This window comes from Dama dama, chromosome 20, assembly GCF_033118175.1.
Source record: "Dama dama isolate Ldn47 chromosome 20, ASM3311817v1, whole genome shotgun sequence".
Lineage (NCBI taxonomy): Eukaryota > Metazoa > Chordata > Mammalia > Artiodactyla > Cervidae > Dama > Dama dama.
In genome coordinates, this window is record NC_083700.1 from 74176935 (window position 1) to 74192251 (window position 15317).

Genomic DNA, 15317 nt, shown 5'->3' on the forward strand with positions numbered 1-15317 from the left:
TACCTACTAACGTTGGGTTTTGTTTCTCCTACTTTCTCTAATTCCTTTATATGTAAGGTTAGGTTGTTCACTTGTGATTTTTCTTATTTGCTGAGGCAAGACTGTATTGCTATAAACTTTCCCCTTAAGAACGGCTTTTGCCACATCACATAGGTTTTAATTATAGTGTGCTTTGCTTTCACCTGTCTCTAGGTGTTTTTATTTCCTCTTTGATTTTTTCAGTGACCCACCAGATGTTTAGTCATACTGTTTAACCTCCACATGTCTGTGTTTTTTATAGTTTTTTTCTTGTAGTTGATTTCTAATCTTAGAATGTTGTGGTCAGAAAAGATGATTTATATGACTCCAATTTTCTTAAATTTGCTGAGGCTCACTTTGTGGCCCAGCATGTAATCAATCCTGGAGAATGTTCCGTGCACACTTGAGAAGAATGTGTATTCTACTGCTTTTGGATGAAATGCCACATAAAAAGCAATTAAAAGGATCATAAGACACTACTATAAGCACAACTATATGTCAAAAAATGGGCAAGCTAGAAGAAATGGACAAATTCTTAGAAAGGTACAATCTCCCAAGCCTGAACAGGAAATAAATAGGAAATATGAACATACCAATCAAAGGTACTGAAATTAAAACTGTGATTAAAAAGCTCATATTTCTGAAACTCTTCTAAAAAATTATACGGGAAAAAACAGTCCTAAACTCATTCTATGAGGCCATCATCACCCTGACACCAAAACGAGACAGGTACCACAAGAAAAGAAAATCACAAGCCAACATCACTGATAAACACAGACGCAAAATTCCTCAACAAAATACTAGCAAGACAAATCCAACAATACATTACAAAGATCATATACACCAAAAAAAAAGAAAAGATCATACACCATGATCAAGCATGATCAAGTGGGGTTTAACCCAAGGAAGTGAGGATTTTTTCAGTATCCAGAGATCAATGTCATACACCATATGGACAAACTGAAGAATAAAATCCATATGATTATCTTGATACAGAAAATACTTTTGACAAAATTCAACATCCATTTATGATAAAAACTATCCAGAATGTGAACACAGAGGTAAAAGAACTCAAAATAATAAAGGCCATACATGAAAAACCTACAGTAAAGATCACATTCAATGGTGAAAAGCTGAAAGTATTTCCTCTAAGATCAAGAACAAGACAAGGAAGTCCACTCTCACCACTTTTATTCAACATAATTTTGGAAGTCCTAGCTATGGAAATCAGATAAGAAAAAGAAATAAAAGATCCAAACTGAAAAAAAAAAAGTAAAACTGTCACTGTTTGCTGATGACATGATAATATAAGCAGAAAATCCTAAAGATTTTAGAAGAAAACTACTAGAGCTCATTGACGAATTCAGCAATGTTTCAGGATACAGCATTAATAGACAAAAATCCATTGCATGTCTACACTCTAAGAACAAAAGATCAGAAAAAGAAATTAAAGAAACAATACCATTTACCATCACATCAAAAGGAATAAAATACACAGAAATAAACCCACCTAAGGAAACAAAATATACAGACTCCAAAAACTAAGATGCTAATGAAAGAAATAAAGATGATACAAAGATATACCAAGTTCTTGGTTTAGAAGAACAAACTTTTTCAAAATGACAATACTACTCAAGGCAATCTACAGATTCAGTGCAATCCCTATCAAATTACCAATGGTATTTTTCACAGAATTAGAATAAAAACTCTTAAAATTTGTATGGAAACACAAAAGACCCTGAATAGCCAAAGCAATCTTGAGAAAGGGTAACACAGCTGAAGGAATTGATTTTCTGACTTCAGACTATATTACAAAGTTACAGTCATCAAAATAGTATGGTATTGTTATAAAAACAGAAATATAGATCAAAGAAACAGGCTATAAATTCCAGAGATAAACCCACATATCTACAGTCACCTAGTCTATGACAAAGGAGGAAAGACCATACAATGGAGAAAAGACAATCTCTTCAATAAATGGTACTGGAAAAACTGGACAGTTACATGTAAAAAATAAATAAATAAAAATCAAAACATTCTTTAACACCATACACAAAAATAAACTCAAAATTGATTAAAGACCTAAGTGTAAGACCAGATATAAAACCCTTAGAGGAAAATATAGGCAGAATACTCTTTGACATAAATCACAGCAATAGCTTTCTCAAGCCATCTCCTAAACTAATGGAAATAAAAAATAAAATTAAACAAACATGACTTAATTAAACTCAAATGCTTATGAGCAGCAAAGAAAACCATAAACAAAACAAAAAGACAACCCACAGAATGGGAGAAAATATTTGCAAAAGATGCGACCAACAAAGGATTATTGTCCAAAATTTATAAACAGCTCATGCAGCTCAATAGAAAAAAAAAAAAAAAAATGGGTGGACATTTTTCCAAAGAAGACATATAGATGGCCAAGAGGCACATGAAAAGCTGCTTAACCATCACCAATTATTATATAAATAAAAATCAAACTACAATGCAATATCACTTCACGCCAGTCAGAATGGCCATCATCAAAATATTTACAAACAGTAAATGCTACAGAGGGTGTGGAAAAAAGGGAACCCTCCTACATTGTTGCTGGGGATGTAAACTGGTACAGCTGGTATGGAAAATAGTTTGGAAATTCCTTAAAAAACTAAAAATAGAGCTACCATATGGCCCAGCAATTCTAATCCTGCACAAACATCTGGAGAAAAACACGGTTCAAAAGGACACATGCACCCCAATATTCACTGCAGTGCTGTTCACAATAGCCAAGACATGGAAGCAACCTAAATGTCCAACAACAGATGAACAGATAAAAAAGGTATGGGGGCTGTGTGTGTGTGTGTGTGTGTGTGTGTGTGTGTGTGTGTGTGTATACACAAAACAGAAACAGACTCACAAACCTGGAGAATGAACTTATACTTACCATGGAGTAAGTCTGAAGAGTGAGGCACAGATTGGGAGTTTGGAATTGACAAGTCCACAATGTTGTATTTAAAATCATCATCAACAAGGTCCTGCCGTAGAGCACGGGGAACTCTCCTCCATATTTTGTAATAAGCTAAAGGAGGAAAGAATTTGCAAATGAATAAACACATGAACATGTATAACTGAATCACTTTCCTGTACACCTGAAACTAACACAACATTGTTAATCAACTATAAGTCAATATAAAACTTAAAAATTGTAAATAAATAAATAGGCCTTAAACACAATTCTCTAGAATAGTCATTCACATATTTAGTAAACAGTTTTGAATGCCTACTGTTATGTGAACTGTGTGCTGAGGGGAAAAAAATGGGGAAAAGTAGAAATGGAAGAAAGGGAGAAACAAGATTAGAAAGGAAATCAAAAAAGTTTGACAAAAGAGGACCCAAGAATTTATCCAATGAATAGAAAAATTGCTGGTCTCAGCTAAAGTGAGGAGATAAGGTAAAAGGAATACAATGTAGAGGACATCACAGGAGCAAAAATTCTGAGGCATATACATGACTGATTTGCTCTGAGATTGGGTGTAGGTTAATATGCTGGCAGAATTGTCTGGAAGAAGCCAGGAACTGGAATTTTCCAGGTAAGATTTTGTTCATAGATGGGTTATGCTTTAACTGCACAATGGTTATTAAAATTTTTAATTAGCTGACTACATTGAAAAGAACTTAATATATAGCCCATAATACATGCTATATTCATGTTTGATATTAATATTGAAAAATCAAAATATTTCTGTTAAAACTCAGATTTTCAGATTTTCTAGATTTTCAGATTTTTTGGGAAGATGAGAAATAGGTAAGCATTGAAGCAATCTACTGGAGATGCTCCTACAGAGAAAATATGTTGCCTCACTGCCATGTGAACCATTCCCAGGACTCACTCTAAGTCTTACCGAACAATTACACTATTCATTGATCCCTGTAAGCATTTGACTTTTCAAATCCTGGTCAGGCCGTCAAGTTCAAGGTTTGTTGTTAACAAAGCATGCTCCTAAATATTTCTCTGAGGAGTTTGAACTTTTTCATAAATACAGTAGAGAACCGTCAAAAAACTACAAATTAAGGAATGACACAATTGTACCTATGTTATACTAGGTTGAACTATATGAAACTGTTCTCTCTTTTTTTTTGCTAGTCAAAAATAGTGAAATAGCAATTTCCTTTGTTTCAACCTGAGAGAAGGATTATTATAGTTACCTATGGTAAATGGAATAGAGAAGGAAGAAACTAAAAGCAGAGAAAATAGGTAGGAGGAAATTATAATTATCTCAGTAAGAAATGATGAAAGCCCAAACTGGGATAATGGCAAAGAAAATGAAGTAAAAGAAATGAGATTATACATAGACACATGAATAAGTGAGAACTATGCTTTTTGACTATCTGGTTTGAACCTCAGAAAAACAAATCAGAATAAACTTGGATTTTTTGAAATATATTATACATGTTTAGCCTCTTGTCTATGAGGTACATGCTTTAAGAAGATTTGCTCCACTACACTTAAATGAGGATTACTTTTGTTAGAAGCCACTGTTACTTATGAAAATGAGTATGCCCCTCAAATGCGTGGGCACAGACAAATGTTGCAAACTAAAGTAACTTGCAAAGTGAGAGTTCCAAAGAATACCAAGGAGAAATAAGAAAGCCTTCCTAAGTTATCAATGCAAAGAAATAGAGGAAAATAATAGAATGGGAAAAACTAGAAATCTCTTCAAGAAAACTAGAGATACTAAAGGAATATTTCATGCAAAGATGGGCACAATAAAGGACAGAAATAGTATGGACCTAGCAGAAGCAGAAGATATTAAGAAGAGGTGGCAAGAATACACAGAAAAACTACACAAACAAATCTTCATCACCCAGATAACCACAATGGTGTGATCACTCATCTAGAGCCAGACATCCTGGAATGCGAAGTCAAGTGGGCCTTAGGAAGCATCACTATGAACAAAGCTAGAGGAGGTGATGGAATTCCAGTTGAGTTATTCCAAATCCTAAAAGATGATGCTGTGAAAGTGATGCACTCAATATGTCAGCAACTTTGGAAAACTCAGCAGTGGCCACAGTACTGGAAAAGGTCAGTTTTCATTTTAATCCAAAAGAAAGGCAATGCCAAAGAATGTTTAAACTACCTCACAATTGCACTCATCTTATACGCTAGCAAAGTAATGCTCAAAATTCTCCAAGCCAGGCTTCAACAGTACAAGAACCGTGAACTTCCAGATGTTCAAGCTGGATTTAGAAAAGGCAGAGAAACCAGAGATCAAATTCCCAACATCCATTGGGTCATCAATAAAGCAAGAGAGTTCCAGAAAAACATCTATTTCTGCTTTATTGACTATACCAAAGCCTTTGACTGTGTGGATCATAAAAAGCTGTGGAAAGTTCTTCAAGAGATGGGAATACCAGACCACCTGACATGCCTTTTGAGAAATCTGTATGCAGGTCAGGAAGCAATGGTTAGAATTGGACATGGAACAACAGACTGGTTCCAACATACTCCAAAAGAGTATGTCAAGGCTGTATACTGTCACCCTGCTTATTTAACTTATATGCAGAGTACATCAAGTGAAATGCTGGGATGGATGAAGCACAAGTTGGAATCAAGATTTCAGGGAGAAATATCAATAACCTCAGTTATGCATATGACAGCACACTTATGGTAGAAAGTGAAGAAGAACTAAAGAGCCTCTTGATGAAAGTGAAAGAGGAGAGTGAAAAAGTTGGCTTAAAACTCAACATTCAGAAAACTAAGATCATGGCATCTGGTCTAATCACTTAACGGCAAATAGATGGAGAAACAATGGAAATAGTGAGAGATTTTATTTTTGGGGGGCTCAAAATCACTGCAGGTGACTGCAGCCATGAAATTAAAAGACCCTTGCTCCTTGGAAGAAAATCTATGACCAATCTAGAAAACATATTAAAAAGCAGAGACATTACTTTGCCAAAAAAGGTCCATCTAGTCAAAGCTTCGGATTTTCCAGTAGTCATGTATGGATGTGAGAGTTGGACTATAAAGAAAGTTGAGCACCAAGAATTGATGCTTTTGAACTGTGGTGATGGAGAAGACTCTTGAGAGTCCCTTGGATTGTAAGGAGATCTAACCAGTCTAATCTACAGGAAATCAGTCCTGAATATTCCCTGAAGGACTAATGCTGAAGCTGAAACTCCAATATTTTGGCCACCTGATGCAAAGAATTGCCACATTTGAAAAGACCCTGATGCTGGGAACGATTGAGGGCAGGAGGAGAAGGGGACGACAGAGGATGAGATGGTTGGATGGCATCACTGACTCAATGGACATGAGTTTGTGTAAGTTCCAGGAGTTGGTGATGGACAGGGAAGCCTGGTGAACTGCAGTCCATGGGATGGCAAAGATTCGGACACGACTGAGCAACTGAAACTGAACTGTGTTTGGTTTTGCTTATAAGCAAAGAGAAAATCATGCTTACCCAAACCATACCACTGGTCTTTGCAGGCCTCCTTGTTGAAAATGAATTGATATTATATATTTATTTCCATTTTTTAAGACAGAAAAAAATCTTTCCAATCCTCACCTCTCCCATTTACCTCACTATCAACACCATGTTCTTGCCTGGAGAATCCCAGGGACAGAGGAGTCTAGTGGACTGCCATCTGTCAGAGTTGGACACATCTGAAGCGACTTAGCAGCAGCAGCAACACCATGTTACATTGGCCAGTTCCTTCTTTACCTAGAATATAAAGCATATCCATTACATCTTATAATACCTGAGAGTAGTCAAGGTCTGGAAAGGAAGACAGGTTTTATATACTTTCTTGTAGTTACTGGAAGGTAAAATAATAACAAAATAATTACTTTAAAAACTGCTTTCAAATGATATTTTCCAATAAAATGCCCACATATTATATAAGTCAGAAAATAGCTTACTGATTCTATGCAAGCTATTTACCCACTCTCTGCCTCCATTTTCTCATGTGGAGAAGAAAACTAATAACAGCACCTACCTGAAATGGTTGTTTAAGGATTAGATGAGTTAATAAATAAAAAGTATTTAGAACATTATTTAACATATAGTAAGCATGCAATAGAATTTGACCATATAAGAAATCTTTCTTAAGTGAACAGTGCAAAGAAACAGAGGAAAACAATACAATGGGAAAGACTAGAGATCTTTTCAAAAAAATAAAGGATATCAAGGGAACATTTCAAGCAAAGATGAGCACAATAAAGGACAGAAACAGCAAGGACCTAACAGAAGCAGAAGATATTAAGAAGAGGTGGCAAGAATAAACAGAAGAACTGTACAGAAAAAATCTCTTAATGACCTGGATAACCATGATGGTGTGATCACTCACCTAGAACCAGACATACTGGACTGTGAAGTCAAGTGGACCTTAGGAAGCATTACTATGAACAAAGTTAATGGAGGTGATGGAATTTGAGTTGAGTTATCTCAAATTCTAAAAGACAGTACTGTGAAAGTGTTGCACTCAATATGCCAGCAAATTTGGAAAACTCAGCAGTGGCCACAGAACTGGAGAAGTTCAGTTTTCATTTCGATCTCAAAGAAATGCAATGCCAAAGAATGTTCAAACTACCATACAGTTGTGCTCATTTCACATACTAGCAAGGTAATTCTCAAAATCCTTCAAGCTAGGCTTCAATACTACATGAACCAAGAACTTTCAGATATACAGGCTGGATTTATAAAAGGCAGAGGAACCAGAGATCAAATTGCCAACATCCGCTGGATCATAGAAAAAGCAAGGGGATTATGGAAAAATATCTACTTCTGCTTCACTGACTATGAAAGAGAGTGAAAAAGCTGGCTTATTTTCTTGGGCTCCAAAATCATTGCAGATGGTGCCTGCAGCCATGAAATTACAAGATGCTTGCTCCTTAGAAGAAAATCTATGACAAAACTAGATAGCATATTAAAAAGCAGAGACATCACTTTGCTGACAAAGTTCCGTAAGTCAAAGCTATGAAGCCTCCTGTAGCTCAAATGGCAAAGAATCTGCCTTTGAGGCAGGAGACCAGGGTTCGATCCCTGGGTTGGGACGTTTTCCAGAGAAGGGAATGGCAATCCACTCCAGTATTCTTGCCTGGAGAATTCCATGGGCAGAGAAGCGTGGAGGGCTACAGTCCGTGGGGTCGCAAAGATAGGACACAACTGAGTGGCTAACACATGTGTTTTTCCCAGTAGTCATGTACAGATGTGAGAGTTGGATCTTAAAGAAAGCTGAGTGCTGAAGAATTGATACTTTTGAATTGTGATGCTGGAGAAGACCCTTGAGAGTCCCTTGGAGATCCCCTGGAGCAAGGAGATCAAACCAGTGAATCCTAAAAGAAATCAACCTTGAATATTCACCAGAAGGACTGATGCTGAAATTGAAGCTCCAAAAATTTGGCTACCTGATGCAAAAAGCAGATTCATTGGAAAACACCCTGATTCTGGGGAAGGTTGAGGGCTGGAGGAAGAGTGGGTGACAGAGGATGAGATGGTTGGATGGCATCACCGACACAATGGACACAAGTTTGAGCAATCTCCAGGAGATAATGGAGGACAGGAAAGCCTGGTGTGCTGCAGTCGAAGGGGTCATAAAGAGTTGGACATGAGTTAGAGACTGAACACAACAACATTATTACCATTATTACTTCTAGCAACTTCTTTAATTTATAGATTAATAAATATGATGCATAGAGAAATAAATTGATTAATACAAGGTGTTCCAGAAAGTCACTATCAGAGTCAAAACTAGGACCTAGTGGAGAAGCCCTGAGAGTGGTAGGGAGCAAAAAATATAAGATTGAAATACTGAAAGTTCCAATGAGTATGAGTTCCAATGAGTATTATAATTCAGATTTACAAAAGACAGTCAGTCAGCTGATAGTGCTTCGATGGTATATAAATTTACAGTTATATAGGGGTGCAGTTATTGACAATGATAAGGTATAGAGTATAAGCATGTTAGTGTGCAAGGTAAGATAAGAAAATCATTGCAGGAAAAGATTCAATGGATTGAAATACTATAGTATTGCAACAATCATCACTATGTATATTGAATTCATTAACAATTAAGACAGGATTAGTGCTAGAGTGTGACAATGAGCCAGATGCTAAAATCCCTGAGAAATAAGAAGTGACCTAAGGGGTGGTGGGTGACAATAGCAAAGTAGAATGATGGGTGGTATAGCCACATGACATAAGAATCAGAGCTGGGTGCTTTTATGGAGGATGAAGGAAAAAGGATGTGAAGGGAGCACACAGAAATAAGGATACCATCTACCCTACCTTCTGAGTCAATGGTAGGAAGGGTTTAAGTGGTGAAAGAGCCTGTGATTAAAGAAAGGTTGGAAAAAACCCCTGTGAAGAGACGAGTTTCTGTTAGAGAAAGAGAGTAAATAGGTAGCTCATAAACTCATAAACTGGTTGAGTTTACAGATTTGCTGAGGATCAATGTTGAGGTCCAGGGAGCATGGGGAGAGCTTTGGGAGGCAGAGAGGCTTAGGAAATGGGGAGGGTTCAATAATGAATCAGCAAAGTCATTGAGGATTAGAATTCTGAGTATGAGAAAGCTGTGGCTTGGGGGATGAATAATTAATCTGGAATAAGGAGCATGAGGAACTAGCCCTGACAATCCCTGGCAGATAGTGATGGAGAAGTGACGAGGACATAGGGAAGAGAAGGACAAACAGGGAGGATGCTTCTCCGAGCAGGAAGGGTTCTGGGCCTCCCCTTTATTACTGCTGGTAAGGTGAGATCTCCTGCAGAAAGGCGGTCTAATTTCAAATGAAGAAATTGTCTTCTCTCCATCATTCTGCAGAGCAGTAGTCCTATGCCAAGTAAGCTAGCATGGTCTTGACCTTTGGGACAACTGCTTTGAAAATAAGAATCTACACCACAATCTCATGAACATTCTCAACAGTAGCTAATTCCCATTCTCTGATAATTTTAGAAATGTCCAAAAGTGCTTCAGAGTAGCTGAATACTTCGTAATGAAATAAAAATAAAATGCATTTGTTTGCATGTCTACTTCCATAACTGTAATGTATTGGCATTCAGATAACATATCACAGTCATTGTTGTACCCCTTAAATGTTTAGCAGAACTTTTACTGAGGTGTTGATGCTGAACATTTTAATACTTAAAAAGCTTGGATCTTGTCTACTTAATTTCATGCTCTATCTTAAGAAGTATTTATGTTTTAGTGCTTTCTAATAAGGATGGATTTTTCACAATTCAGGGAAATGAATATTTAGTTAAATTCAACATATATTGAATACGTGATTTATACATGGAACAGCTCTATGCACTAAAGGGGACACAAATGTGAGTAAAACATTGTTTCTGTCCTTGAGAAGCTAACTGTCCAACAGAAGAGATGAAATTTGGAATAAAATCAATTAATCCAATCAATCATCACTTTGAAAATACATAATATATTCACTGATCATGAAAAGCATGGCATCTCTTACTGACACTCTTTGAAGAAGGACTTGATTTCTAGCGCCCAGTCATTTCAGGTGAAGGTGTCTAGCAAGGCATCAAAAATCATCTTAGATCCAATGTCACTAATTATTAGGAAAATGCATATCAAATCACAATGAAGCAGGGCACCAAAGCCAGTGCTCTGGGACAATCCAGAGGAATAGGGTGGGGAGGGGCATGGGAGGGGTTCAGAATGGGGAGCACATGTATATCTGTGACTGATTCATGTTGATGTACAGCAAAAACCATCACAATATTTTAAAGTAATTATTCTCCAATTAAAATTAATTAATTAAAATATCACAATGAGATATCACCTCAGGCCTGTTAGAAAGGCTATTATCAAAATGACAAGAAAAAAGTGATGATAAGGATATGGATAAAAGGAACCCTCATGCACTGTTGGTGGGAATGTAAATTGGTGCAGCCACTGTGGAAAACAGTATGGAGATTCCTCAAAAAATTAAGAAGAGTACTATCATATGATCCAGCTGTTCCACTTCTGGGTGTTTGTCCAAAGAATATGAAAACACTAACTTGAAAAGATATATGCACCACTATGTTCATTGTAGCATTATTTACAATAGCCAAGATATAGAAAGAACCTAAGTGACTACCAGTGTATGAAAGGAGAAGACTGGCATATATATAACAGAATATGCCCCATAAAAAAGATAAAATCTTGCCATCTATGACAATATGGATGGTCCTTGAGGGCATTAAGCCAAGTGAAATAAGTCAGAGAAAGAAAAATGCCATATTATTTCACTCATATGTGTGATATAAGAAACAAACAAGCAAAAAATAAGTGAAAAAATCAACCAAAACCCAGTGTGTAGATAAAGAGAATAGAGCAGTGGCTACCAGAAGTGAAGGGGCAAGGATGGAGGGCAAAATGGGTAAAAGAGATCAACTCTGTGGTGATGGATGGAGATGAGAACTGTGGTGGCGACATGCTGTAGCTTATATAGAAGTGTAAATATAATATATACATGAAACTTATATAATGGTATAAACCAATGTTACCTCACTGGCTTACACCATTACATAAGTTTATAAAACTTAAATTACAAACTAAACAGTCAAACACACAAAAAACAACCATCTGCATCTGCAGCAGTATCCCAGTAGCACAGTGAGTGAATGTTGGGTCAGGAAGTTCTTGGTAGCTAAATTATAACACCAACAAAGACAAAATACCCTTTAATAGTTAAAATTTTCAAATATAATTTCAAACAGAAAAGGAAAAGGGAGGCTAGGTTTCTCCCGGCAATATACATGCTACTTATGAATTGTACTATACATAAAAATACATATGCTTTAACAACATCCTCAGTAATTTTCTGAGTCCTACTGAGATGAAAGTGCTTTGAGAACTTGACAAAGCGAGAAGAAGGGAGTTTGGCAAGAAAAGTTAACAGAAGTCACATCTCGTCAGCGGGAGTCAAAATAATACAATTTACATGATTCTGGGAAACAGGGTTTCTAAGCAGCCACCAATAACACTACATATATTAGTCAGCTTGCCAGCCCCCTGGTGAACTATCAGTTTGTAGATGAAAGAAAACACTGCCTCAAAGTAACTTAAAATTGCTGTGTGGGCAGGGAGATGAATGATCACCACAGATTGCTGTCCCCAAGCCTCTTAATGGGGCTTTATAAAATGCAGGCCCATGTACAAACATGCCTTATTTAAAAATTTCTCAGCCACAGAGAGATTTTATACCCATGGAACGAAGATCTTATTTGCCTTCCCTGTCTCGCCTATCTGTTGGTCAAATTGATCAGTTCGCCAAAAGGTTTAAGTGTATCAGGAAAGAGCACGGAAATGAGCAAGGATCTTAAGATTTCATCTTATGACGTTCAAGTGGAAGGAGCTGGGTATGATCTGAGAAGTGGGTCTGAGGGTCCACTGGAGCAGTTCTTTCTGTCGAAGGGTGCTAGTCTGACTGCCCTTCATTCAGACTGATTTCTTCAAGTATCTACTATGTGGCAGGCAACGAACAGTGTGCCTAGGATAGAGCAGTGAACGAGGTGAACATGGTCTCTTGTCCTGTAGATCTTCTGGTCTTATAGTAAGACCCAGAATGGGAATGTGGTGCACGGAGTGTTCCCACAGCAGAAACACAGGTTTTCTAAGAGCTCACAGCAGCTGCTAACCCAGACGGAAAGCGCACAGAAGACTCCTGAAAAGGAAAAAGCTGAACTTGGAACCAGGAGGATAAGTAAGCAATAGGGTGGTGAGGGCATAGTGGCAGGAAGCACAGACAAGGAGAGAATGTTTGAGAGAGACGAAACTGCTCGTGCAAAAGCCGAGAAGTGGAAAAGCATGGTGCACTCAAAGAAATGAAAGAATTTCAGTGTAATCGGAGGATGTATTGTCTGGGTTTCTAAGGAGGGGCAGGAGAGGAAGGAGATTGTATCTGGAGAAGTTGTCAAGATAAGCAAGGTCCACATATAAAGAACCTTATTTAGCTTATTAATAAAATTTGACATTTTCAATGTGATACACGACAGGATTTTAGCAGAGAAATGACATAATTCCTCAGAAGGTAGTATAGTTCAGTGATTGTGCCCACAAACCCTAGAACCTGACTTTCAAGCTTCAACTCCCACCTCTGACACTTAACTGTATGTCCTGGTTATTTAACCTACGTCACACAGCAATCACCATGTAACTCTCAGGAAGAAAAAAAAAGGAACACTTTTTATCATTATCTGGATCAAAACAGAGCTTAATTCCTTTCACACTTTTTAAGTTCTAACCACTGAATTTATTCTAAAACCTTACTTCTATTCTTCTTTTGAAGCCAAGAGTTCTATGCCATGACTCACAGCTCTTTCCTGAGAAGCCAATAGACATGACCTTACAAGCATTTCCCAGTAGAATTCTCTGAGTCAGGGCTCTCTGACACGGTACAGTCTTCATCAACATGAGGAGAAACCAGGGTTTTCCAAAGTTTGTGCAGTCAAAAGCTTCCAGTCTTAGACACTTAATAAATCCTCCCCTCCTCCCACTCATGGGTATTCAGCACTCTTTCAAATTTAAAAATGCCCTTTAATAGCAGCTATGAGGACTTCTTGCCAAAAAACAGAACCTGAAACTTATCAGACCTCGAGGTCTAAATACATAATTACAGCAAATTCAGAGGACAGAGTAATATTTTGTAGGACATCATGACAATCTAATCATCAAGTTTTGAATGTGGGAAAGTCTACAGAACTAATGACATCATCACTTTTGTTTTAAGAACAAAAAACAGGGAGGGATCTATGGCATAAAATAACCCTAAGGGACATAAAAACTGATTCAATATGCAGCCCTTACTTGGACTTTTATTTAAACAAATCAATTGCTGAAAAACAAAAGGACAATTTGGAAAATTTGAACACTGAATACATATTTGATATTAAGAAATTATCAATTCAAGGGGTGCAAGAATGAGATTGTTGCTGTATTTTAAGACTTTTTATATTTTAGAGATAATGAATCACTTATAAATCAAATGATACCACTCAAAAGCATTGTCTTCCCTAGAGAACTTTGCAAACCAAAGAGGATTAGTAAGCCTTTCAAATATTGTAAAGTAATTAGCCTCCAACTAATAAAAATAAATGAAAAAAAAAAAAAGAAACAATAGTGATAGTGATAAAATTGCAGTAGTCTGAAGACGTGGGAATGAACTGGGCATAGGCAAAAGCTGAACCACCATCACATGGGAGTTTGTCCAAAATGCAGAATGTTAAGTCCCATCCCAGATATGCTGCATCAGAATCTGCATTTTAATAATCTTCCAATGTGACAGATATACACATTAAACTTTGGGGCTCAGTGATCTAAAGGTCAGGGAGTTTATCATAGCATGGTTGTAAACTAAAGCCACACTGGGGAGGGAGAAGAGGAGGAAAAAAGAAGGTTTTGATGGGCTTCCCTGGTGGCTCAGATGGTTAAGAATCGGCATGAAATGCAGGAGACCCGGGTTTGATTCCTGGGTTGGGAAGATCCCCTGGAGACAGGAATGGCAACTTGCTCCAGTAAGTTCTCCTGAGATTCTCCAGGCGAGAGTACTGGAGTGGGTTGCCCTTGTCTTCTCCCACACACATGTATAAAGCTGTGCAATTTACATAACAGATGCTATCTCATTTATTCATTCCACGTATATTTGTCAGGCACATGCCATGTGTGGAGAATGGTTTTACATGCGGAGGAGACTACAAGAAATAAAATAAAAATCTCCTATTTCATGGAATTTAGTCTAATAGTAACTCACACATACTGAGTGCTTAATTGGTATTAAGAACTGTTCTAAGTCCTTTATATGTATAGTTTACAAGAAAAAAAGAGGTTAACAGCTGAAAATAATGTTCATGAATTATCAGGTTAAAGCATGATATTAAATATAGGTCAACCTAACCTTACAAGCAGAGATGACTAGCACTTGTATCTATCATACAGTGTTCCTCTTCCCTTATGCTCAGCATAGCAACCCAGGACATCTTAACTTCCACACACTGCATTTGTGATGTTCTATTCATTCCTATTCCTCTGTTTCCTAGAATGCCACCATGGCACAGAAATGGAAGGAAGAGAACAGACATGGTTTGAGAATCTAATCGATGATAGGTACTTTATTTAAAACATTCTCAAAACAATGCCACATAGTATATATCTCTAACATTTCATTGAAAAAAAGTTACAACTCATACTAATTAATTTGTCCAAAGACAAAAGGCTTCCAAGGATTAAGCCCCTCTATATTCAGAATCCACTGCTTCTCCAAATTAATATGTATCTGAAACACCTGAAGGGCTTGTGAGAACAGGCCCTTCCCCAGG

At 37.2% G+C, this 15317-nt stretch overlaps 1 long non-coding RNA gene across 1 annotated transcript in view; it reads right to left on the reverse strand.

Moving 5' to 3' along the window:
• Nucleotides 1-2943: 2943 nt before the first annotated feature.
• Nucleotides 2944-15317, reverse strand: part of LOC133041207 (uncharacterized) — a 268871-nt gene continuing 256497 nt past the window's right edge. The window contains exons 6-7 of the long non-coding RNA XR_009689192.1: nucleotides 6564-6719; nucleotides 2944-3076 (exon numbers count right to left, since the gene is read on the reverse strand). This is a non-coding gene — a long non-coding RNA (uncharacterized LOC133041207). The remainder of the gene's footprint in view (nucleotides 3077-6563; nucleotides 6720-15317) is intronic.